Source organism: Salvelinus fontinalis, chromosome 5 (genome assembly GCF_029448725.1).
Source record: "Salvelinus fontinalis isolate EN_2023a chromosome 5, ASM2944872v1, whole genome shotgun sequence".
In the NCBI taxonomy this organism is placed as follows: Eukaryota; Metazoa; Chordata; class Actinopteri; order Salmoniformes; family Salmonidae; genus Salvelinus; species Salvelinus fontinalis.
The window spans coordinates 33,246,529-33,274,227 of NC_074669.1; the positions used below are offsets into that span (position 1 = coordinate 33,246,529).

The 27,699-nt window shown below is 44.8% G+C and overlaps 2 protein-coding genes across 2 annotated transcripts in view; one reads left to right on the plus strand and one right to left on the minus strand.

The window, feature by feature from the left end:
- LOC129855487 (NAD-dependent protein deacylase sirtuin-5, mitochondrial-like) overlaps window positions 1-17,125 on the plus strand; it is a 128,463-nt gene extending 111,338 nt beyond the window's left edge. Inside the window, exon 10 of the mRNA XM_055923204.1 lies at window positions 17,116-17,125. The gene's annotated coding sequence lies outside the window, so the exon portion shown is untranslated. The remainder of the gene's footprint in view (window positions 1-17,115) is intronic.
- Window positions 1-27,699, minus strand: part of LOC129855491 (insulin-like growth factor-binding protein 3) — a 59,908-nt gene that overhangs the window by 2,444 nt on the left and 29,765 nt on the right. The gene's annotated exons all lie outside the window — the stretch shown is intronic.

The following is a 27,699-nucleotide window of genomic DNA, read 5'->3' on the forward strand; positions in this document are numbered from 1 at the left end:
GACTCCCAGATGGTGAAGCGTTTTCATTGCTCCAGAGTTATTAAACGGCAACAAGCTTTACACCACTCCAGCTGATGCTTGGCATTGAGCATGGTGATCGTGGGACTTGTGTGCGGCTGCTCGGCCATTGTAACCCATTTCATGAAGCTCCCGACTAACAGTTATTGTGCTGACGTTGCTTCCATGGGCAGTTTGGAACGTGGTAGTGAGTGTTGAAACTGAGGACAGACTATTTTTACCCGCTACGCGCTTCAGCACTCGGCGGTCCTGTTCTATGAGCTTGTGGGGACTACCACTTCGCGGCTGAGCAGACCTACTTATGAGCAGACCTACTTAATTGTCAGATGGCAGCCAAGCATCGATCATCATGTCACCAGAATAAGACCCTTGGTATTTATTGAAAGGAGCATCAACCTCATCACTGTGCACTTTCACCACCCTGTGAAGTTCATCATAACTTAATCTGTAGCCTAATAAACTGCATGCTTTCCCATGATGTTGTGATACATTTGATCAGACATGTAGGCTACTTTACTCGCGTGAAAAGTTTGGATGGAAACCTGGTTAATGTCAAGCCATTTTGAGGATGCTGGAATTGTATTTTGGACGAACGTGCGCATGCCTACAGGAGACTTTTGAAGTAGCCTGATCAGATTAAAGCATGTTTATGCCACACATAAAAGGTAATACAACATTTCAACGCTAAATATTTAAGCTATATTGTAGCGGTTGGTTCTAGGTGCATGAGGAACAGCTGCTCGGATTGTTCCGGACGACTGTGTGATAACGCTCTTGGTAGCCCGATGTGAGCAAGATCTTTAAACAGGTCAACATTCACAAAGCAGCGACGCCAGACGGATTACCAGGATGTCTACTCAAAGCATGCGTGGAACGACTGGCAAGTGTCTTCACTGACATTCTCAACCTCTCCCTGACCGAGTCTGTAATACCTACATGTTTCAAGCAGACCACCATAGTCCCTGTGCCCAAGGAAGCGAAGGTAACCTGCATAAATGATTACCGCCCGTAGCACTCACGTCGGTAGCCATGAAGTTCTTTGAAACGCTGGTCATGGCCCACATCAACAGCATCATCCCGGATACCCTAGACCCACTCCAACAGATGACACAATCTCAGTCGCTCTCCACACTGCCCTTTCCCACCTGGACAAAAGGAACACCTATGTGAGAATGCTGTTCATTGACTACAGCTCAGAGTTCAACACCATAGTGCCTACAAAGCTCATCACTAAGCTAAGGACCCTGGGACTAAACACCTCCCTCTGCAACTGGATCCTGGACTTCCTGATGGGCCAACCCCAGGTGGTAAGGGTAAGCAACAATACATCTGCCACACTGATCCTCAACACGGGGCCCCTCCTGTACTCCCTGTTCACCCATGACTGCGTGGCCAAGCGCGACTCTAACGCGATCATTAAGTTTGCTGACGACACAACAGTGGTAGGCCTGATCACTGACAACGACGAGACAGCCTATAGAGAGCAGGTCAGAGACCTGGCCATGTGGTGCCAGGACAACAACCTCTCCCTCAATGTGATCAAGACAAAGGAGATGATTGTGGACTACAGGAAAAAGAGGACTGAGCACGCCCCATTCTCATCGACGGGGCTGCAGTGGGGCAGGTTGAGAGCTTCAAGTTCTTTGGTGTCCACATCACCAACAAAACTAACATGGTCCAAGCACACCAAGACAGTTATGAAAAGGGCACGACAAAACTTATTCCCCCTCAGGAGACTGAAAAGATTTGGCATGGGTCATCAGATTCTCAAAAGGTTCTACAACTGCACCATCGAGAGCATCCTGACTGGTTGCATCACTGTCTGGTATGGCAACTGCTCAGCCTCTGACCACAAGGCACTACAGAGGGTAGTGCAAATGGCCCAGTACATCACTGGGGTCAAGCTTCCTGCCATCCAGTACCTCTCTACCAGGCGGTGTCAGAGGAAGGCCCTAAAAATTGTCAAAGACTCCAGCCACCCTAGTCATAGACTGTTTTGTCTGTTACCGCAGGGTAAGCGGTACCGGAACACCAAGTCTAGGTCCAAGAGGCTTCTAAACAGCTTCTACCCCCAAGCCATAAGACTCCTGAACATCTAATCAAATGGCTACCTAGGGGTTAGGGTTATTTACACCGCTGCTACTCTCTGTTGTTATCATCTATGCATAGTCACTTTAATAACTCTACCTACATGTACATATTACCTCAACTAACCGGTGCCCCGGTATTCGGCGCATGTGACAAATACAGTTGATTTGAGAGCGAGTGTTAAGCTTTCCTGAATAACTGGGCCTGCTGGGAGGATATGTGGCCACATTATTGTAGGACGACTTGGGAGAATGATGATTTGCAACATTCAGTATCAGAAGTAAAAACACAGCCAGACTGGCCTGCTATTGCGTCTATCTAGACCGTATATACTATTGAGAGTGGACCCACGACTGATCCAAATCGACTGAAAACGTTCAAATCAAAAAGCTTCTGCGTCGTTATTCAAATGACATTTTCACTGCAGCCTAGAGTTTTGTACTCACATGAAAACAATGATGCAGTTAATCATTGCATTTTGCTGTTGTAGGCTACTATAGTCTAGGTAGGATAATTGTCCCTAAACAAGATCAATAGGGGAGCTTTTTGAACTGTGTGTTTAATGTCTTCTCTGTACATTCATGCGCCATGATGCACCTGGCGTGTCCGCGGCCTATCAGCTATTCCTATTTGTTCTTGTTGATTCATATATAAAAATGTATGCAGCTTTGAATATTTGTATGTGCGGTATGACTGCTAGTTAGTCTATTGCAGATCTGGACAAACAATCCACCTACCACTACTGTCACTATGAGGGCAGGATAGACCACTGGTAGACTGTACTCACCTGTGGTCTAGTAAAAGTTAGCACATTGAAAAGCGTAGTACATAAGGGAAGTGCCAAAACACAGTGATATGGGAGAGGAGCATGCGAGCTGATGAGGACATTTGGCCAGGATGGAAGAAATTAACCAGGGAAAAAACGCACAACACTCCCCTGTGCCCAATGAAAAAAACACACAACCCTCCCCAAAGCAAAACAAAAAAGTTTGACAACCCTCCCTATTTTGGACCACCCCTCCCCCCCAGTAAATTGCGATCTGTCCCTAATGTAATAATAACACCGTTTCTCCACAGCCACCTGCCAGACTGTGTGTGTCCTATTGCTCCACTCCTTTCTTCCCCTGTTTGCTGACCTCAATTTCTCTCTCTCTCTCTCTCTCTCTCTCTCTCTCTCTCTCTCTCTCTCTCTCTCTCTCTCTCTCTCTCTCTCTCTCTCTCTCTCTCTCTCTCTCTCTCTCTCTCTCTCTCTCTCTCTCTCTCTCTCTCTCTCTCTCTCTCTCTCTCTCTCTCTCTCTCTCTCTCTCTCTTGCCTTTCTTAACTTGGATGTTATTCAAAATCGTGTGCAAGCCAGGCTTCAGCAGAACTCAAACATCACGTTCACGGACAAGAATGTGTGTGTACATGTGCGTGCGTGTGTGTCTCTATTTCTCTCTGAAAGGATCTGTGTATCAGGCTTGCAGGGTGCTACAGTAAGGGTTCTATTCAATCTGTAAAGCTGAAGAGTGGCAGATTCTGCGCTACAAATGTAAAAGTCATTTTCGATTTAGCGGACATATAGAGCGAGGAGAGGATACGGCGTGAGCGAGTGAGAGTGAAATAGTGTGATGGTAAACATGGAATTGCTATAATATTTGTCAGGGCCAGTTGGAGGGCCGTGGGGAAAGGAGCACTGCTATTTTGGGCATCTGGCACACGCTCAAAATCATCTGGAGCTGATTATGGCCCCCCCACACAAACACAAACACACACACCCACAGGTACTTAGCCAGCCATTCAGCAAACCAGCTAGCCAGTGAACTAGTCAGCCAGTCAGCCATCCAGCGATCCAGCCAGCAAACCAGTCAGCCAGCCAGCCAGTCAGCCAGCCACCAGTCAGTCAGTCAGTCAGTCAGTCAGTCAGTCAGTCAGTCAACTGCAAGCCAGCAGCCACCCACCATCCCTTCATCCAGCCAGCCGGCCAGCCAGCCAGCCAGCCAGCCACCCACCATCCCTTCATCCAGCCAGCCAGCCAGCCAGCCACCTGGCCAGCCATCCAGCCAGCCACCCAGCCACCCACCCACGCACTCACCCACTATCCATTCGTACAGCCGTCCAGTCAGCAAGCTAGCCAGTCAGACAGTGAGTCAGACACCAGCCAGCCAGCTGAGCACTAGGATCAAAGACTGCTTTATGGAGAGGAAAACAAATTAAAATACCTGCACCATCTACAGGACTCAGTCTGCTTCTGCAATTGCACCCTATGCCCTATATCGTGCACTACTTTAGACCAAGGCACTATAAAGGGAATAGGGTAACCCCATTCTCACAGTACTGGCATCTTGGCCCATAGAATGTCCTTCCTTCCCATCATTCCTTTTCCTCTTTTTCTCTTTCACCACAGCTCCTCCTTCCCTTCTTCCCTGCCTTGCTCCTCTCCTCTCCTCTGGGGCAGGTTCTATTTCTTCTATGACCAGCGGACGAGACAGGGAAAGAGAGCTTAACATTGTGTTCCTGAGATGGTTAATGATGATGGAGTCCTGGGAATGTGTGTGTGTGCATGCGTGCGTGCGCGTGCATGCTTATGCGTGTGTAGGTGTGTATGTGTGTGAGTGCGTTTCTGTGTATGCATGCGTGCATGTATGTGTAGGGGGAAGATTGTGTCACCCCCCCCAAAAAAATATACTCTAGTATACTATGATATAAATACTATAGTATTCACTGTAGTATTTTTGTAGACTTTACTGTCTAGTCCGCAAAAATACTACAATGAATAATGTAGTATACTTCAGTATACTGTTTATACTTTAGTATTTATCGCTCTCCACACTGCCCTTTCCCACCTGGACAAAAGGAACACCTATGTGAGAATGCTGTTCATTGACTACAGCTCAGAGTTCAACACCATAGTGCCTACAAAGCTCATCACTAAGCTAAGGACCCTGGGACTAAACACCTCCCTCTGCAACTGGATCCTGGACTTCCTGATGGGCCAACCCCAGGTGGTAAGGGTAAGCAACAATACATCTGCCACGCTGATCCTCAACACGGGGACCCTCCTGTACTCCCTGTTCACCCATGACTGCGTGGCCAAGCGCGACTCCAACGCGATCATTAAGTTTGCTGACGACACAACAGTGGTAGGCCTGATCACTGACAACGACGAGACAGCCTATAGAGAGCAGGTCAGAGACCTGGCCATGTGGTGCCAGGACAACAACCTCTCCCTCAATGTGATCAAGACAAAGGAGATGATTGTGGACTACAGGAAAAAGAGGACCGAGCACGCCCCCATTCTCATCGACGGGGCTGCAGTGGGGCAGGTTGAGAGCTTCAATATAAACTGTTTATACTTTAGTATTTACAGTTAACTATAATATAAATACTGTAGTAAAAGAAAACTGTTGTATATACTATAGTAATTAATGTAGTGCTTTGGTGGATTGTAGTATACTGTAGTATTTACTGTAGTGTTTTTGCAGACATTACTGTAGTATTTACCATGGTGTTTTTGTTTTATTATCTTTGACATAGAAGTGGAGTCTTTCTCCTTCAGTATAAATACTAAAAGAGTAAAGGTAGGTAGGATAGTATGAGCACTTCCGCTCTTTTTCATAACCTGTAGGGAATACAATATATGGTTTATACTGTACTTGGCATGTAGATTTCTCAAGTATGGGTGGCTCAAATTTCAATATGGGGAGGGGAATGGGTAGGGTACATGTAAATAATATACTGCAGTATTTACTATAGTAAAAGTGAGTGTAGTGTTTTTGCGGACTGTAGTGTTTTGCTGATATTACTGTTGTATTTATTAGTGTTTTTTTGTGTGGAAAATACTGTAGTACTTGCTATATAATATTTTACAGTATAGTAAAACATTATATAGCAAGTACTACACATGCTTGAGGGATAATACAGTGTGTAGTATAGTATTCTACGGTATACAACAGTTTACCATAGAATTCTATGGTAAGTACTGTAGTATTCGTTCATGTGGCTCAGTATGTGGAAAAGAGAGAGGCGAGAGAGCGAGAGTAAGCGAGTGTGCACGTGTGCATTCCCTACTTGCTTGGCTACCTGTGAGTTTCCGTTCAGTCTCTGTTTCATCTGTGAACTATTAGCAGTGTCATCTCCACTAGCTAGCATGTAGTCTTTCTCTCTCTCTTTCTTTGCATCTTCTATCTAAACCTCCCTAACCCATTCTGATCCCAAATAGTACGCTATTCCCTATTAAGTGCACTACTTTTGACCAGGGCCAATAGGGATCTGATCAAAAGTAGTGTACTATATAGGGAATATGTTTCCATTTGGGACAAACTCCCTATATGAAATAGACTGAGGGAAGAGGAGGAACTTTAACAATGAAAAGGCCAAAAAAGGAATCACTTTATTTTCCCTTGGAGGAGAGATGCTGGCATGTTTCGGTTCTTCAGCCTAAAGACTAAACTTATTTATTGGCACTGTCTGTGAAAGAGCTTGCCTGTCTCCCTCCCTTCCCCATCTTGAGTCTGACCCTGAGTGGGGATTCATAGACCCTAAACCCTAGCACCTAAGCCCTAAATGCTAAAACCCTAGCCTACTCTCTTGAGCCCTAGCCACTGAGCCCTAGCCCCTGAGCCCTAACGGTGTCCACATGGCTGATGCTAACAGAGCACACTTCATCCACCCCACACATTCATAATGCGGCAATTATAGGTGTGTGTGTGTGCATGTGTGTGTGCGTGCTCATAATGCTTCCTTTATGGCTGTGTGAGTGTGTTGTATATTGTATATGAGTGTGTGCACTTATAATGCCCTTTTTTGGGCTAATAGCAGCGCCACCGAGCGTCACGGACATTAAAAAGAGCCTGGCTGACCAAAGGGTAAACACAGGCTCGTAAAACATGTGTGTGTGTTTGTGTGTGTATGTGTGAGGGTGTGTATATATAAATATATATATATATATATATATATATATATATGTGTGTGTGTGTGTGTGTGTGTGTGTGTGTGTGCATGTATGTGTGTGTGTGTGGGAGTAACTCCCTGGCCCGCAAATGGCTGCAGGATATTGCTTTTCTAAATAAAGCTGGGCTAATGAGAGCCTCAGTGCAGCTACTCTGAAATGAGCACAGAGCACAGGCGTACATTCACAAGTAAAGGAATCACTTGCCACAACCAAATCTGCCTATTTCTCCAACATCATAAGGAATGAACAAGGAAACCCAAGAGTGCTCTTCTCAACCATCAGCAAACTTCTCCGCCTATTGGACAACCCCTCTCTCACAATCACCACCAACCTCTGTGACAGTTTTCTGGCCTTCTTTCAAAACAAAGTGGAGGCTATCTACCAACAGCTGCAACAGTCTGCCCCTTCATCTGCTCCCCCCGACAGGACTACCTGACTCACCACCTGTGAAAAGACCTAATGCATTCTCCCTTGTCAATGAAACCACCATTACTAAATTATTTTCTCAATCCAAAACCACAACCTGCTCCCTTGACCCCATGCCCTCTGCCTTAGTTAAGGCATGCCGCCCTGTTCTCTGCCCCCTGGTGGTCAAGATTGTGAATGCATCTCTCACATCTGGCATTGTTCCTACTCTAAAAACAGAGGCTATAACTCCCATTCTGAAAAAACAGGGCCTGGACCCTGAGATCCTCACCAACTACCAGCATAACTCAAACCTCCCCTTCCTCGCCAAAGTGCTTGAGCGAATGGTAGCATCAAAAATCCAACAACACATGGCCTCTCATAAATGGGCTTCAGGGCTATGCATGACACTGAAACTGCCTTGGTAAAGGCAGTGAACAACCTTCTCTATGCTGCTGATGCTGGGACCATCTCCATCCTCATCCTCCTGGACCTGTCTGCAGCATTTGACACCGTCATCAGATTTTAATTGACCGCATGGAGAGGCTTCTTGGAGTTTCCAGATCACCCCTTGTCTGGTTCCACTCCTATCTATCTGATAGAAATACGTTTGTCTCCCTTGGCAACTGCAGGTCTGCCCCAGGTGTCACACACGGCTCAGTGTTAGATCCATTACTGTTTAGTATTTACATGCTACCCCTTGGGTTAGCGGTCAGAGCCTCCATCAATTTGGACTCAAATGTCCCTGTTATGCAGATGACACACAAATCTAGATCCACACAAAACCCAACTCCACTCTGCCATCCCCCTCTGTTGTTGACTGTCTCCGTGAAGTGAAAACTTGGTTGAGCAATAACTTTTTAAAATGAATAGACAACAAAACAGAGATCATGCTCATGGGCCCCAACTCCCTCAACATGACAGTCGACGACTGCACCATCCACTCCAACTCCGCAGTCAGGAACCTTGGTGTTACATTTGACCCCACTCTTTAATTTGAACCCCACATCCGGAATGTCACCAAGTCAGCTTTCTTGCACCTCAAAAACATCTCACAACTCAGACCCTATCTCACTGACCCCACTGCTGAAACACTAATTTACGCCTTTGTTTTATCACGCCTGGACTACTGCAATGCCATTCTCTACAGACTCCCCGGGAAAAACACTAGACAGACTTCAACATATTCAAAATTCAGCTGCGCAATTCACACACACCAGACCTTGGAACCACATCACCCCTACCCGCATCAAACTCCACTGGCTCGCAGTTCAATAGAGGATCATCTTCAAATTGTTCATGCTTACCTACAAAGCACTCAATGGACTGGTGTCCACATAATGTAAGTGCTGTTATTGTGAAGTGGAAATTTCTAGGAGCAACAATGGCTCAGCCACGAAGTGGTAGGCCACACAAGCTCACAGAAAGGGACTGCCGAGTGCTGAAGCGCGCAGCGCGTAGAAAATCATCTATTTGCAACATCTGGTTGCAACACTCACTACCAAGTTCCAAACTCCCTCTGGAAGCAACGTCAGCACAATAACTGTTTGTTGGGAGCTTGATGAAATGGGTTTCCATTGCCGAGCAACTGCACAGAAGCCGAAGATCACCATGCAAAATGCCAAGGATCGGCTGGAGTGGTGTAAAGCTCGCCGCCATTGGACTCTGGAGCAGTGAAAATGTGTTCTCTGGAGTGATGAATCACGCTTCACCATCTAGCAGTTCAGGAGAACGCTACCTTCCCCAATGCATAATGTCAACTGTAAAGTTTGGTGTGGGAGGAATAATGGTTTGGGGCTATTTTTCATGGTTCGGGCTAGGCCCCTTAGTTCCAGGGAAAGTTTTTGTGCAGAAATTCAGTTTCAAGTCAAACCAAAATCAAGTCAAACCAAATCAAATGTTATTTGTAACGAATACAACCGGTGTAGACCTTACAGTGAAATGCTTACTTACAAGCCCTTAACCAACAATGCAGTTTTGAGAAAAATAAGAGTTAAGAAAAGATTTACTAAATAAACTAAAGTAAAAAATATAAAAAAGGAACACAATAAAATAACAATAACAAGTGCCTTCTGAAAGTTTTCAGACCCCTTAACTTTCTCCACATTTTGGTAGGTTACAGCCTTTTCTAAAATTGATTCAATTGGATTTATTTCATCATCAATCTACCCACAATACCCCATAATGACAAAGCAAAAATAGGTTTTTAGAAAAAAAAAAAATGTATTACAAATAATACAATTAAATATCACATTTACATAAGTATCCAGACCCTTTAATCAGTACTTTGTTGAAGCACCTTTGGCAGCGACTACAGCATCGAGTCTTCATGGGTATGAAGCTACAAGCTTGGCACACCTGTATTTGGGGAGTTTCTCCCATTCTTCTCAGCATATCCTCTCAAGCTCTATCAGGTTGGATGGGGAGCGTTACTGGTCAGACATTTTCAGGTCTCTCCAGAGATGTTCGATCAGGTTCAAGTCCGGGCTCTGGATGGGCCACTCAAGTACATTCAGAGACTTGTCCCGAAGCCACTCCTGTGTGGTCGTTTTCCAGTTGGAAGGTGAAACTTCGCCCCAGTCTGAGGTTCTAAGCGCTCTGGAGCAGGTTTTCATCAAGGATTTCTCTGTACTTCGCTCCGTTCATCTTTCCCTCGATCCTTACTAGTCTCCCAGTCCCTGCCGCTGAAAAGCATCCCCACAGGATGATGCTGTCCAAAGTTCTTCCATTTAAGAATGATGGAGGCCAGTTTGTTCTTGGGGACCTTCAATGCTGCAGACATTTTTTGGTATCCTTACCCAGATCTGTGCCTCGACACAATCCTGTCTCGGAGCTCTATGGACAAATCCTTCGACCTCATGGCTTGGTTTTTGCTTTGACATGCACTGTCAACTATGGGACCTTATATTGACAGGTGTGTGCCTTTCCAAATCATGTCCAATCAAATGATTTTACCACAGGTGGACTCAAGTCAAGTTGTAAAAACATCTCAACGATTGTAAATGGAAACATGATACACCTGAGCTCAATTTCAAGTCTCATAGCAAAGGGTCTGAATACTTATGTAAATTAGGTAATTGTTTTTTATTTTCAAATAAAAATTTCTAAAACACTGTTTTCACTTTTTCATTATGCGGTATTGTGTGTAGATTACTGAGGATAATTTATAAAACATTTTTTTTAGAATAAGGCTGTAACGTAACAAAATGTGGAAAATGTCAAAGGGTCTGAATACTGTATACATGGGGTACTGGTACCAAGTGTGCTGAAGTACAAGTTAGTAGAGGTAATAGAGGTAATATATACATTACCAGTCAAAAGTTTGGACACAGCTACTCATTCCAGGGATTTTTTTAATGTTTACTGTTTTCTACATTGTAGAATAATAGTGAAGACATCAAACAATTAAATAACACACATGGTATCATGTAGTAACCAAAAAAGTGTAGTTACCACAACCTTTGGCTTGATGATAGCTTTGCACACCCTTGGCATTCTCTCAACTAGCTTTATGAGGTAGTCACCTGAAATGCATTTCAATTAAAAGGTGTGCCTTGTTAAAAGTTAATTTGTGGAATTTCTTTCCTTAATGCGTTGAGCCAATCAGTTGTGTTGTGACAAGATAGGGTTGGTATACAGAAGATAGCCCAATCTGGTAAAAGACCAAGTCCACATTATGGCAAAAAAGCAAAGGGAAACGACAGTCCATCATTACTTTTAGACATGAAGGTCGGTCAATCCAGAAAATGTCACGAACTTTGAAAGTTTCTTCAGGTGCAGTCGCAAAAAAACATCAAGCGCTATGATGAAACTGGCTCTCATGAGGACCGCCACAGGAAAGGAAGACCCAGAGTTACTTCTGCTGCAGAGGATACGTACATTAGAGTTACCAACCTTAGAAATTGCAGCCCAAATAAATGCTTCACAGAGTTCAAGTAACAGACAAATCTCAACATCCGCTGTTCAGAGGAGACTGTGTGAATCAGACCTTCATGGTTGAATTGCTGCAAAGAAAACAGTTCTAAAGGACACCAATAAAAAGAAGATACTTGCTTGAGGCAAGAAACAACGGACATTAGACAGGTGGAAACCTGTTCTTTGGTCTGAAGAGTCCAAATTTGAACCGGCCTCCACAATCACCCGACCTCAACCCAATGAAGATCATTTGGGATGAGTTGGCCCGCAGAGTGAAGGAAAATAAGACAACAAGTGCTCAGCATATGTGGGAACTCCTTCAAGACTGTTGGAAAAGCATTCCAGTTGAAGCTGGTTGAGAGAATGCTAAGAGTGTGGAAAGCTGTCATCAAGGCAAAGGGTGGCTACTTCGAAGAATCTAAAATCTAAAATCATATTTAGATTTTTTTAACAATTTTTTAGTTACTACATGATTCCATATGTGTTATTCCATAGTTTTTGATGTCTTCACATTATTCTATAATATAGAAAATAGTTAAAATAAAGAAAAACACTTGGTGGTGACACTGTCTGTGATTTATTTAAAATTCTAGGCACACTTAACCAGCGTGGCTACCACAGCATTCTGCAGTGATACGCCATCCCATCTGGTTTGCGCTTAGTGGGACTATAATTTATTTTTCAACAGGACAAATACCCAACACATCCTCCAGGCTGTGTAAGGGCTATTTGACCAAGAAGGAGAGTGATGGAGTGCTGCATCAGACGACCTGGCCTCCACAATCACCCGACCTCAACCCAATTGAGATGGTTTGGGATGAGTTGGACCGCAGAGTGAAGGAATAGCAGCCAACACGTGCTCAGCATATGTCGGAACTCCTTCAAGACTTTTGGAAAATAATTCCAGGTGAAGCTGGTTGAGAGAATGCCAAGAGTGTGCAAAGCTGTCTTCAAGGCAAAGGGTGGCTACTGGTTTTTGGTTACTACATGATTCCATATGTGCTGTTTCATAGTTTTGATGGCCTTACTTTTACTATTATGTAGCAAACAGTAAAAATAAAGAAAAACCCTTGAATAATTATGTGTGTCCAAACTTTTGCCTGGTACTGTGTATGCAGGTTGATGTAAAGTGACTATGCATAGATAATAAACAGTGAGTAGCAGCAGCATAAAAAAACGTGGGGTCAAAGTAAATAGTCAGGGTAGCCATTTGATTAGCTGTTCAGCAGTATTATGGCTTGGGGGTAAAAGCTTTTAAGGAGGCTTTTGGTGCTAGACTTGGCGCTTTGGAAAATATTTTAGGGACTTCCTCTGATACCGCCTGGTATAGAGATCCAGGATGCCAGGAAGCTTGGCCGTACACACCACCCTCTGTAGCGCCTTGCAGTCGGATGCCGAGCAGTTGCCATACCAGGCGGATATGCAGCCAGTCAGGATGCTCTCGATGATGCAGCTGTAGACCTTTTTGAGGATCTGAGGACCCATGCCAAATCTTTTCAGTCTCCTGACGGAGAAGAGGCATTGTCATGCCCTCTTCATGACTGTCTTGGTGTGTTTGGACATGATAGTTTGTTGGTGATTTGGACACCAAGAGACTTGAGGCTCTCGATCTGCTCCTCTATAGCCTCGTTGATGAGTATATGGGTGTGTTCGGCGCTCCTTTTCCTGTAGTCCACGATCATCTTCTTTGTCTTGATCACGTTGAAGGGGAGGCTGTTGTCCTGACACTACACTGCCAGGTCTCTGACTTCCTCCCTATAGGCTGTCTCATCGTTGTCAGTGATCAGGCCTACCACCGTTGTGTCATCTGCAAACTTAATGATGGTGTTGGAGTCGTGCTTGGCCACGGAGTTGTGGGTGAACAGGATGTACAAGAGGGAACTAACCATGTACACCTGAAAGGCACCATGTTGAGGAACAGCTTGGCAGATTTGATGTTGCCTACCCTTACCACCTGGTGGTGGCCCGTCAGGAATTTCAGGATCCAGTTGCAGAGAGAGGTCTTTTTTCCCAGTGTCCTTAACTAAGTGATGGACTTTGAGAGCACTATGGTGTTGAATGCTGAGCTGTAGTCAATGAACAGCATTCTCACATAGGTGTTCCTTTTGTACTGGTGGGAAAGGGCAGTGTGGAGTTCAATAGCGATTGCATTATCTGTGGATCTGTTGGGGCGGTATGCACATTGGAGTGGGTCTAGGGTTTCTGGGATGAGGGTGTTGATGAGAGCCATAACCAGCCTTTCAAAGTACTTCATGGCTACATACATAAGTGCTGTGGGTCGGTAGTCATTTAGGCAGGTTACCTTGGTGTTCTTGGACACATGGACGGACTGTGGTGGTCTGCTTGAAACATGTATGTATTAAAGAATCGGTCAGGGACAGGTTGAAAATGTCAGTGAAGACACTTGCCAGTTGATCAGTGCATGCTCGGAGTACACTTCCTGGTAATCCGTCTGGCCCTGCGGCCTTGTGAATGTTGACCTTTTTAAAGGTCTTACTCACATCGGCTACGGCGAGCATGATCACACAGTTGTCCTGAACAGCTGGTGCTCTCATGCATGCTTCAGTGTTGTTTGCCTCGAAGTGAGCATTGAAGTCATTTAGCTCATCTGGGCAGCTCCTGGCTGGGCTGCCCTTTGTAGTCCATAATAGTTTGCAAGCCTTGCCACATCTGACGAGTATTAGAACCGGTGTAGTAGGATTAAATTTTAGTCCACTTTGCCTGTTTGATGGTTCGTCAGAGGGCATAGCATGATTTCTTATAAGCGTCCGGGTTAGAATCCCGCTCCTTGAAAGCGTCAGCTCTACCCTTTAGCTCAGTGTGGATGTTGACTGCAATCCATGCCTTCTGGTTTGGGTATGTACGTACAGTCACTGTGGGGACGACGTCATTGATGCACATATTGATGAAGCCGGTGACTGATGTGGTATACTCCTCAATGCCATCAGATAATTCCCTGAACATAATCCAGTATGTGCTAGCAAAACAGTCCTGTAGCTTAACATTTGCAATGCTGACCATTTATGTATTGGTACTTATTGCTTTAGTTTTTGCTTGTAAGCAGGAATCAGGAGGATATAATATGGTCTGATTTGCCAAATTTGCTGGCAAGGGAGAGCTTTGTATGCATCTCTGTGTGTGGAATAAAGGTGGTCTAGAGTTTTATTTCTTCTGTATTTACATGTGACATGCTGGTAGAAATGAGGTAAAACGTTTTAAAGTTTTCCTATATTAATGTCCCCAGTCTTTTCATGTTTGCTGATGGCCTTATACAGCTTGTTGAGTGCAGTCTTAGTGCCAGCTGTCCGGGTGGCTGGTCTCAGACGATCCTGCAGGGGAAGAAGCCGGATGTGGAGGTCCTGGTATGGCGTGGTTACGTGTAGTCTGCGGTTGTGAGGCCGGTTGCACATACTGACAAATTCTCAATTTTTTTGTTGAAGACAGTTTATGGTACAGAAATAAATATTACATTTGCTGGCAACTGCTGTGGTGGACATTCTTGATATGTCACACCTGTCAGGTGGATGAATTATCTTGGCAAAGGAGAAATGCTCACTAACAGGGATGTAAACAAAATGTAAGAGAAATAAGCTTTTTGTGTATATGGAGAACTTCAGAGATCTTTTATTTCAGTTCATGAAACATGGGACCAACATGTTACATGTTGTGTTTATATTTTTGTTCAGTATACTTTTCAGATTTAAATGTTGTAGGGTCATCCTAAAGATCCCGGATAGCATGGACCTTTACATTTTGGCTACACTGGAAGAGAATACACGAGGTGAGAGGTCTCTCAAATGTCCCTTCCTGGTGACCTCTAGGGTCAACAAAAATCGTCAAAAAACAAATTAAACATTTAGTTAACCTTTTAGTTCACTAATTCATGACTGACATTGTACATTTGCACATGTAAAATAACACAAATAACTAATAAGAAGCCAGAAGAACACTTGGCTGTCACCCAGAAGTGATGTCAGACTAACCTCTCACCCCTTCTCTGCAGTCAAAATTAAGGCAACTGGTTTCTGTCTGTTAATTTGTTGTGTTTTAAAAGGGTTCTAACGTGGCAATGTAAATACAATGTACTGTAGATCACATGGCAAACTGCACAGTTAATTACCATAAAGTACTTAGCTATAAATGCTTTATAAATGGGAAAATACATTAGACTTCACGTTGACTGCATATAATTCATACATAGACCCTTCATGTGTGCGTTATAGACCAGTATGATCAATTTACCCCTAATTGGTATGTGGAGGAGTGCTGTTAATGATTTCCTAAAGAATTAGGATATGACCCTCAACTACACAATTTGTAAGGTAACATTTACCCTGAGGATTCAACCCTGTGAAGATCTTCATGCACCATTGACCTCAGTGAGAAGGAGAAAGTAAGTCACAGGCTTATTTCAGGCAATGGGGGAAATGGGGCTAGTATGCTACAGTGCAATCGGAAAGTATTCAGACCCCTTACCATTTTAAACATTTTGTTAGGTTACAGCCTTATAATAACATGTATTATACAAAAAAAATGGTAATCAATCTACAAACAATACCCCACAATGACAAAGCAAAAACAGGTTTTTAGAAAACAGAAATACCTTATTTACTTAAGTATTCAGACCTTTTGCTATGAAACACGAAATTGAGCTCAGGTGCATCCTGTTTCCATTGATCATCCTTGAGATGTTTCTACAACTTGATGGAGTCCACACATGGGGCAAAGGTTCACCTTCCAACAGGACAACAACCCTATGCACACAGCCAAGACAACACAGGAGTGGCTTCGGGACAAGTTTCTGAATGTCCTTGAGTGGCCCAGCCAGAGCCCAGACTTGAATTCGATCAAACATCTCTGGAGAGACCAGACAATAGCTGTGCAGCAACGCTCCCCATCCAACCTGACAGACCTTGACAGGATCTGCAGAGAAGAATGGGATAAACTGCCCAAATACAGATGTGCCAAGCTTGTAGCGTCATACCCAAGAAGACTCAAGGCTGTAATCGCTACCCAAGGTGCTTCAACAAAGTACTGAGTAAAGGGTCTGAATACTTATGTAAATTATGTTATTTCCGCTTTTTTTTGTTGATATAAATTTGCTAAGATTTATAAAAAACACTTTGTCATTATGGGGTATTGTGTGTAGATTGATGAAGAAAACCCCCCAATTACATCAATTTTAGAATAAGGCTGTAACGTAAAAACATGTTGAAAAAGTCAAGGGGTCTGAATACTTTCCGAATGCACTGTATATTTCAGTATCATTTTCTAAACGTGTTTTGGCCTTTTGCCATATTCACTAACACTGGTATGACAGAAGCACACTTTTGAGAACAGTCATAATGATGACACCGCTGTCATTGTAATGATGCATCCATTAATTATAACATGAGCACTTGTATTGCATGACATTAATGTGCTATAGATATGCTATGGATATATTTCGTTAATCTTTAATAATGCAGTTGGGACCTGTTATAACACATTCGTGAAATGCTTACAGATGTGTAATAAATGTGTTATGGATATGCTGTCAAACGAAATCGTTACCTGTTTCTCTCACATATTTTGCAATCTGTCGATATCCTTTTGCTATGTATCTCTCTCTATCGCAAATGCTTTTTTCTCCTGGCCCTTTCCTACCCCACCTGTTGAATGATTCCCTGTGCATCAGAATGCATGGCCAAGGAGCAGCAGCTCTCTCTCTCTCTCTCTCTCTCTGTTAATTGTAATAATAATAATAGATTTTATTAAGCGCTTCTTATGTCACCTTACATACAGAAGAAAATCAGTAGGATGAAAAGCAATACAATCACACATCAAAATAAATAACTATACAAAAGTACACTAAACATAAGTACAGACTAACCAAGGAGACCACTACACATGACGACAGGCTAACCATGGAGACCACTACACATGATGACAGGTTAACCATGGAGACCACAAAACATGATGTCAGACTAACCAAGTAGACCACTACACATGATGACAGGCTAACCATGGAGACCACAAAGCACGATGACAGGCTAACCATGGAGACCCCTAAACATGATGTCAGACTAACCAAGGAGACCACTACACATGACGACAGGCTAACCATGGAGACCACTACACATGATGACAGGTTAACCATGGAGACCCTTAAACATGATGACAGAATAACCATGGAGACCAAAAAACATGATGACAGACTAACAATGGAGACCACTAAACATGATGACAGACTAACCAAGGAAGAGAACTGCACAGAGGATAAGCTAAGACAACAGCGAATCTGGGTAAGCCTGCGTAAAGAGGTGTGTCTTTAGTGTGGACTTGAATATGTGTATGGATTGTGAGGTTCTAACATGGAGATCCAGGTCAATAATGTACTGTACAGATGACCGGGGCAGCTCTAGCAGGGCAGAAATTTTACAAACTGACTTGTTGGAAAGGTGGCATCCTACGACAGGTGCCACTTTGAAAGTCATTGACATCGTCAGTAAGGACATTCTACTGCCATTGTTTGTCTATGGAGATTGCATGGCTGTGTGCTCGATTTTATACACCTGTCACCAAAGAGTGTGACTGAAATAGCCGAATCCACTAATTTGATGGGGTGTCCACATACTTTTATGTATATAGTGTATCATTCTTGTGCAATTTATATCTATAGACTACATTGAGGTATTTTAGGCTATCTGGCATTAGTGTGTAAGCTTAAGGGCCTAACTGTACACGCGCCAAATAGCCTACACACCAATCGCCAAATGCTTTTGCGAACAGGCAGAAAATGTCAGAGTACAGTTCAATAAGAGAAAAGCTGCGAAACGGAGAGTTGCAAATAAAGCGAAGGGAGAAAAGTAATTCCAGAAAATGTAATGTTCAGGAAAGATGTGGTGAAGTGGTAAAAGAGGATGATGGCAGTGTCGGCTATGTTATGTGTGATGAATGTCAGGCGCTATACAAATTCGACAGTCACAAGACTTGGACTTCAAATCGGGACGTTCAAGGGAACTGTCTGTTCAGATGGGTTAAATGGAAACTGAAATCTGACTGTAGGTCTATAACCTCTCACATAGACATAATATTAACTCCTACAGAATTAAGCATTTCTTGCAGTAAAATGATACGCCAAATGTTAGCAAAATGTTGACTAGAGAACAGAAGTGGAAAGATATGTCACGGCCGTTTAAAGGAGTGGATCAAGGTGCAGCGCGATTGGATTACATCTTTTAATTCAACGAAGAACACTTAACAAACTAACAAATTAACAAACCAACAAACGAAACGTGAAGCCAACGTAGTGCTCACAGGCAACTAAACATGGACAACTACCCATAAATACAGGTGCGAAAAAGGCTACCTAAGTATGGTTCTCAATCAGAGACAACGATAGACAGCTGTCCCTGATTGAGAACCACACCCGGCCCAACACATAGAAATACAAAATCATAGAACATAGAACATAGAATACCCACCCAAATCACACCCTGACCAAACCAAAATAGAGACATAAAAAGCTCTCTAAGGTCAGGGCGTGACAGTACCCCCCCCCCCCCCCCCAAAGTTGCGGACTCCGGCCGCAAAACCTGAACCCATAGGGGAGGGTCTGGGTGGGCATTTCTCCGCGGTGCGGCTCTGGTGAGAGACGTAGACCCCGCTCCACCTCTGGCTCGGCCCACTTAGGTGGCGCCTCTAGAGCGGGGACCCTCGCCGCCGACTCCGGACTGGGGACCCTCGTTGTGGGGGCCGGACTGGGCGCCCTGGTAGCGTGGGCCGGACAGGGAACCCTTGTAGCGGTCCCCGGACTGAAGGGCGCCTCTGGAAGCTCCGGACTGAAGGGCGCCTCCGGAAGCTCCGTACTGAAGGGCGACGCTGGAGGCTCCGGGCTGGAGGGCGTCGCTGGAGTCCGGACTGAAGGGCGTCGCTGGAGACTCCGGACTGAAGGGCGTTGCTGGAGGGTCCGGACTGAAGGACGTCGCTGGAGGCTCCGGACTGGAGGGCGTCACTGGAGGCTCCGGACTGAAGGACGTCACTGGAGGCTCCGGATTGAAGGGCGTCACTGGAGGCTCCGGACTGGAGGGCGTCGCTGGAGGCTCCGGACTGGCGAAAGTCTCTGGAGGCTCCGGACTGAAGGGCGTCGCTGGAGGCTCCGGACTGGCGGCCTTCGTAGGAGGCTTCGTGCCATGGATCATCACTGGAGGCTTCGTGCCATGGATCATCACTGGAGGCTTCTTGCCATGGATCATCACTGGAGGCTTCGTGCCATGGATCATCACTGGATGCTTCTTGCCATGGATCATCACTGGAGGCTCCGTACCATGGATCATCACTGGAGGCTTCGTTTCATGGATCAACACTGGAGGCTTCGTGCCATGGATCATCACTGGAGGCTCCGTACCATGGATCATCACTGGAGGCTTCGTTTCATGGATCAACACTGGAGGCTTCGTGCCATGGATCAACACTCGAGGCTTCGTGCCATGGATCATCACTGGAGGCTTCTTGCCCTGGATCATCACTGGAGGCTTCTTGCCATGGATCATCACTGGAGGCTTCGTGCCATGGATCATCCCTGGAGGCTTCTTACCATGGATCATCACTGGAGGCTTTGTGCCATGGATCATCACTGGAGGCTTCTTACCATGGATCATCACTGGAGGCTTTGTGCCATGGATCATCACTGGAATAGAGAGACACACAGGAGGCCTGGCTCTGGGAGCAGGCACAGGACTCACCAGGCTGGGGAGACATGCAGGAGGGTTAGTTCTTAGCACAAGCACAGGACTCACCAGGCTGGGGAGACATGCAGGAGGCCTTGTCCTTGGCCGAGGCACCGAATACACTGGGCCGTGGAGGCGCACTGGAGGTCTCGAGCTAAGAGCCTGCGCAACCCGTCCTGGCTGGCACGTGCGGGGCGCAGGCACAGGACGCACTGGGCTGTGCAGACGCACTGGAGACATAGTGCGCAGAGCCGGCACAGGATATCCTGGGCCGTAGAGACGTACTGGAGGTCTGGAGAGCAGGACTGGCACAATCCTTCCTGGCTCGATGCCCACTCTAGCCCGGCCGATGCGAGGAGCTGCGATGTAGCGCACCGGGCTATGAGTGCGCACTGGGGACACCGTGCGTGTCACCGCATAACACGGTGCCTGCCCGGTTATTCTCTTGCCACGGTAAGCACGGGGAGTTGGCTCAGGTCTCAAACCTGACTCTGCCACACTCCCCGTGTGCCTCCCCAAAGAATTTTGGGGGCTGCCTCTCGGGCTTCCTTGCCAGCCGTGTTGCCGTGTAATCCTTGGCCCCTAGCTGCCTCCTAAGGACGGTGATGTTCAAACCAAAATAGAGACATAAAACGCTCTCTACGGTCAGGGCGTGACAAGATATGATATATTTCTTTCAGCATCTTGAGAGAATGCGAACGCTCAGTTAGATATCGTCTGTAGAGGTGCTATCTTATCAGCATCATAAACGCTGATTGTATTTCAACCACTTAAAATAAGCATCCAAGCCAAACTGCAATCTTATCAGAAACATGTTGGGTCGTTTTCACAGCTTTCTATTTCCTTACAACTCTTGGACATTTTTCAGAGAAAATATTTGACTTTTTTAAATGTTATTGCATTTTCTCCCCAGTCCCAAACATCTGCTCTGCGAAAGAAGATAACAGAGAAACTTTACTGATGTCAACTACATTGAAACATTCATTTTATGGTGAGCAAGGGTTTATTTAGTCTTCTAGGGCAACATATAATGACAGAAGAGAAGCGGCACGTATCTAATTATAGACAAGTTGACTAACAAATAGCCTACAAAAATGTTGAAAATTAAAAGCAGAAACTAAATCAGGCAAAATAAATCCTGCACCCCCTGTCAAAAAAAAATGTCCGCCGTCTTTGACTGTACCCTACTGCACATTTTCTGTATTAGCGGGTTAGGGTTGGGTGTGGGCCTCAGATTTTCACTTCATCACATACTGTGCATTTGGAAAGTATTCAGACAACTAGACTTTTCCACATTTTGTTATGTTACAGCCGTATTCTAAAATGGATTAAATTGTTTTTTTTTCCTCATCAATTTACACACAATACCCCATAATGACAAAGAAAAAACATTTTTTCTTGCAAGTTTATTACAAATAAAAACCTGAAATATTACATTTCCATAAGTATTCAGACCCTTTATTCAGTACTTTGTTGAAGCATCTTTGGCAGCGATTACAGACTTGAGTGTTCCTGCGTATGACGCTACAAGCTTGGCACACCTGTATTTGGGGAGTTTCACCCATTCTTCTCTGCAGATCCTCTCAAGCGCTGTCGGGTTGGAAGGGGAGCATCGCTGCACAGCTATTTTCAGGTCTCTCCAGAGATGTTAGATTGGGTTCAAGTTCGGGGTCTGGCTGGGCCACTCAAGGACATTCAGAGACTTGTCCCGAAGCCAGTTTTGCGTTGTCTTGGCTGTGTTCTTGGTTGTTTTCCTGTTGGAAGGTGAACCTTCGCCCCAGTCTGAGGTCCTGAGCATTCTGGAGCAGGTTATCATCAAGGATCTCTCTGCTCATTGCTCCATTCATCTTTCCCTCGATCCTGCCTAGTCTCCCAGTCCATGAAAAAGATCCCCACAGCATGACTACATGCTTCACCGTAGGGATGGTGCCAGGTTTCTTCAAGATGTGATGCTTGGCATTCAGGCCAAAGTGTTCAATCTTTCATCAGACCAGAGAATCTTGTTTCTCATGGTCTGAGAATCTTTAGGTGCCTTTTGGCAAACTCCAAGCGATCTGTCATGTGCCTTTTACTGAGGAGTGGCATCCGTCTGGCCATTCTACCATAAAGGCCTGGCTGGTGGAGTGCTGCAGAGCTGGTTGTCCTTCTGTAAGGTTCTCCCATCTTCACAGAGGAACTCTGGAGGGCTGTCAGAGTGACCATCAGGTTCTTTGTAACCTAATCAAGACCCTTCCTCCCGATGGCTCAGTTTGGTCCGGCGGTCAGCTCTAGGAAGAGTCTAGGAAGAGTCTGGTTCCAAACTTCTTCCATTTAAGAATGATGGAGGCCAATGTGTTCTTGGGGATCTTTAATGCTGCAGAATTGTTTTGGTAGCCTTCCCCAGATCTGTACTTCGATACAATCTTATCTCTGAGCTCTACATACAGTTCCTTCGAACTCTTGGATTGGTTTTTGCTCTGACACGCATTGTCAACTGTGAGACCTTATACTACTTTTAAAAATCCATCTTTCCAGAAACAAGTCTCTCACTGTTGCCGCTTGTTATAGACCCCCCTCTGCCCCCAGCTGTGCCCTGGACACCATATGTGAATTGATTGCCCCCCATCTATCCTCAGAGCTCGTGCTGCTAGGTGACAGCCAGGTAAACAGTGACATGCTTAACACCCTGGCCATCCTACAATCTAAGCTTGATGCCCTCAATCGCACACAAATTATTAATGAACCCACCAGGTACAACCACAAATCCGTAAACACGGGCACCCTCATAGATATCATCCTGACCAACTTGCCCTCTAAATACACCTCTGCTGTTTTCAACCAAGATCACAGTGATCACTGCCTCATTGCCTGCATCCGTAATGGGTCTGCGGTCAAACGCCCAACGCTGTCAAACGCTCCCTAAAACACTTCAGCGAGCAGGCCTTTCTAATCGACCTGGCCCGGGTATCCTGGAAGAATATTGACCTCATCCCGTCAGTAGAGGATGCCTGGTTATTCTTTAAAAGTGCCTTCCTCACCGTCTTAAATAAGCATGCCCCATTATTATTTTTTTTTACCAGGAATAGATATAGCCCTTGGTTTTCTCCAGACCTGACTGCCCTTGACCAGCACAAAAACATCCTGTGGCGTTCTGCATTAGCATCGAACAGCCCCCGTGATATGCAGCTTTTCAGGGAAGTTAGGAACCAATATACACAGGCAGTTAGGAAAGCTAAGGCTAGCTTTTTCAAACAGAAATGTGCATCCTGTAGCACAAACTCAAAGTTCTGGGACACTGTAAAGTCCATGGAGAATAAGAGCACCTCCTCCCAGCTGCCCACTGCACTGAGGTTGCAAAGAAAAAGCCATATCTCAGACTGGCCAATAAAAATAAAATATTAAGATGGGCAAAATAACACACACACTGGACAGAGGAACTCTGACTAGAATGCCAGCATCCCGGAGACGCCTCTTCACTGTTGACGTTGAGACTGATGTTTTGCGGGTGCTATTTAATGAAGCTGCCAGTTGAGGACTTGTGAGGCGACTGTTTCTCAAACCGGAAAGGTGGCCAGTTCAGGACTTGTGAGGCGACTGTTTCTCAAACTAGACACTCTAATGTACTTGTCCTCTTGCTCAGTTGTGCACCGGGGCCTCTCACTCCTCTTTCAATTCTGGTTAGAGCCAGTTTGAGCTGTTATGTGAAGGGAGCGTTACATCAGATCTTCAGTTTCTTGGCAATTTCTCGCACGGAATAGCCTAAATCTCTCAGAACAAGAATAGACTGACGAGTTTCAAAAGGAAGGCCTTTGTTTCTTTTACATTTTGAGCCTGCAATCGAACCCACAAAGGCTGATGCTCCAGATACTCAACCAGTCTAAAGAAGGCCAGTTGTATTGCTTCTTTAATCAGCATAACATTTTTCAGCTGTGCTAACATAATTGCAAAAGGGTTTTCTAATGATCAATTAGCCTTTTAAAATGATAAACTTGGATTAGCTAACACAACGTACCATTGGAACACAAGAGTGATGGTTGCTGTTAATGGGCCTCTGTATGCCTATTTAGATATTCCATTAGAAATCAGCCGTTTCCAGCTACAATAGTCATTTACAACATTATTAGTGACTACACTGTATTTCTGATCTATTTTATGTATTTTGATGGACAAAAAAAACAAGGACATTTCTAAGGGACCCCAAACTTTTGAACGGTAGTGCATGTAAATAAGGTATTTCTGTTTGTATTTTTTATAAATAAAAAATGTCTAAGAACGGGTTTTCGCTTTGTCATTATGGGGCATTACAGTATGAGTAGATTTATGAGGAAAAACATTTATTTAATCAATATTAAAATAAGGCTGTAACATAACAAAATGTGGAAAAAGTCAAGGTGTCTGAATACTTTCCGAATGCACTGTATAGTCAGGTGGTTGCAGATGGGTTATTAGCAATTGCTGTCGAGTGCTGGGGAACAAACAGCTGACCCTCACACCACACACACACACCCACACACACACACACACACACACACACACACACACACACACACACACACACACACACACACACACACACACACACACACACACACACGCGCGCGCACACACACACACACACACACACACACACACACACACACACACACACACGCACGCACACACACACACACACACACACACACACACACCCTTCCATGACTCTACTCCCTCCCTCCTTCCTTCTTTCCATTCCTCTCTTCCCATTCTTTCTAAACCCCCCCTTCTTTCTCCTTCTCTCAGTATTGTCACTCTAGTCTAGACTGTTCACACGGTCTCCTCTTCACTGTGTTTTCCGGTCTTAAATGTCTGGAACACACCATGACCGCACATTCCCCTCGATTGGTATACCACAACACCCCTGCAGGCTCGCCCGTGCCTCTAGCACTACCCCCTACTCCCCTGCCCCCTACTCCCCTCTATCTATCCACACTGAGGGGGGCAGGAGCTGGAGCATGACTTAACATTTACAGATTCATATAAACTCCCACCCAGTCATCTGAGGGACACATGTTTCTAAGAGAACATCTTAGTAGGACAAAGGTTAACAGACAGAGAGGCCAGGCTATAGAAGCTACAGAGAGACAATGAGAGACAGAGAAAGACATGGTCATAGTAGCTACAGAGAGACCATGAGAGACAGAGAGAGACCAGGCCATATAGTACTCTTAGCAGGGCTCTATAGTGAGACTATTTTACACGCTTATGCACCTAAAATAGATGTGTTTGAACTGAGAAAATAAAGTTTGAGCACATGTGCGAGTTGTGATTTATAGCAAAAACAATTGCTATTAGCTATTTTCAAAGTATTTCTGCCATTTTGTTTCATAGGTGTTAGCTAATCACACAAAGAACTACGAATCCAATATAGCTATCCCACCTCAAGCAGCAACAGTTCCTGGGGGGCTTTGCGCACTGTGAGTGAAGTTCTGAAAGATTCATTTTTAGAAGCGCACAGGCATAAAAGTTGGTCAAATTTACCCGAAAGTCTACTCAAGTGTGAATTTGTCCTCTTGACTATGTACATTGTTTTGTTAACACGCAAGGTGGTTTTTCAATGTTAGTTGGCGCTTGCTCAACTGCTAACGGAGAGAGACACTGGAGAATCTCATCTCTCACAGTCAGTAGTGGTGTGAAGTTTGCGAACGATTTGTCCTTTTTAATTACTATTTTAACTGACTAGAGTGTCATGATTCGTTTTTTCTAAGTGACTCGTTTTTTTTTTTTGTACAGCAGGATCGATACATGCTCCTCTGGCTCAGCAGCTCCAGAGACGCGCTCCGACTGTCTGTCATATATGTCCGCAGGAAAATAGATGATGCTGCAGGCAGCATACAGAAGAAAAATACATGTTTAGAACTGATAATTGATCTCATGGTGCAAGAAAGAATGCAATTCATTGATTATTGAATGTTAAGATGGACACTGCTTTGTATAACCAAAACATACACAGCCTCTGCTCAATAAACTCGAACTTAAGGAATGAATCGTTTGGGGGGCTGAAGTTAGCGAACTATATTTTGCTTATCACCCTCATGGCAGTCAAGCGATGCATTCCTCCAACAGTCGTTCACAATATAGTCCAGATGTGGCCACAACTAGACCTCCTTTCAAATATATCAAGAAATAATCGTAATTGTATGCCTAGCGATCAACAAATGTGGCCTACATTGTTTAAAGCACACTTTTACACTTGTCTCAGTCACAAATGACAGCTCCAATAAGCCCCCTATAACGAACAACGTGAACGAGAGGCTTGTAGAATCATGACCCTTTAGAGTTTTCAGATCATCGTTCGCTGATAGGGAGTCCTGCGTGCTCTGGGCATTACTAACTCAAATGAACGAAATGAGTCGAAAGGTTTGTTCTTTTGGCTAAACAAGTCGAAAACTGAACGAGTCAGTAAAAAGAGTCAAACTTCCCATCACTAACAGACAGACATGCGAGTCCCACCATCACAATGGTAACGTCCCGCCCATTAAAGGGGCAGCTAAACATTTTGGTCTCACCTAAGTGACTCAAATATTTAGAATATTAAGCAGTCTTCCTCAAATACTTTCATTGTGCTCCTAAATTTCTTTGTGTGCTCCTTACTTTTTCAATTTAGGAACAAGAGCTCCTTGAAAAAAAAATCATAACGGAGCCCTGATTAGTAGGTTACTGCCATAGTGGCTACAGCCCCAATCTAATCACACTCTCTCCAACCAAACCAGACTTATACTGAGCATCGAAATCAATTCACATATCCAACTGTTATACATGTCACTGCATGTACAGTGTGCGTGCGTGTGTGTGTGCGTGCGCGTGTGCGTGCGCGCGTGCGCGTGTCTATGCCTCGGAACATGTAAATATGTGCGCGCATGTGTACAGTCGTGGCCAAAAGTTTTGAGAATGACCCAAATATTAATTTTCACAAAGTCTGCTGCCTCAGTTTGTATGATGGCAATTTGCATATACTCCAGAATGTTATGAAGAGTGATCAGATGAATTGCAATTAATTGCAAAGTCCCTCTTTGCCATGCAAATGAACTGAATCGCCACAAAACATTTCCACTGCATTTCAGCCCTGCCACAAAAGGACCAGCTGACATCATGTCAGTGATTCTCTTGTTAACACAGGTGTGAGTGTTGACGAGGACAAGGCTGGAGATCACTCTGTCATGCTGATTGTGTTCGAACAATGAGGCAAGAACTTTTGGAGGATGGCCTGGTGTCAAGAAGGGCAGCAAAGAAGCCACTTTCCTCCAGGAAAAACATCAGGGACAGACTGATATTCTGCAAAAGGTACAGGGATTGGACTGCTGATGAATCCCCTTTCCGATTGTTTGGGGCATCCGGAAAAAAGCTTGTCCGGAGAAGACAAGCTGAGCGCTACCATCAGTCCTGTGTCATGCCAACAGTAAAGCATCCTGAGACCATTCATGTGTGGGGTTGCTTCTCAGCCAAGGGAGTGGGCTCACTCACAATTTTGCCTAAAAACACAGCCACGAATAAAGAATGGTACCAACACATCCTCAGAGAGCAACTTCTCCCAACCATCCTGGAACAGTTTGGTGATGAACAATGCCCTTTCCAGCATGATGGAGCACCTTGCCATAAGGCAAAAGTGATAACTA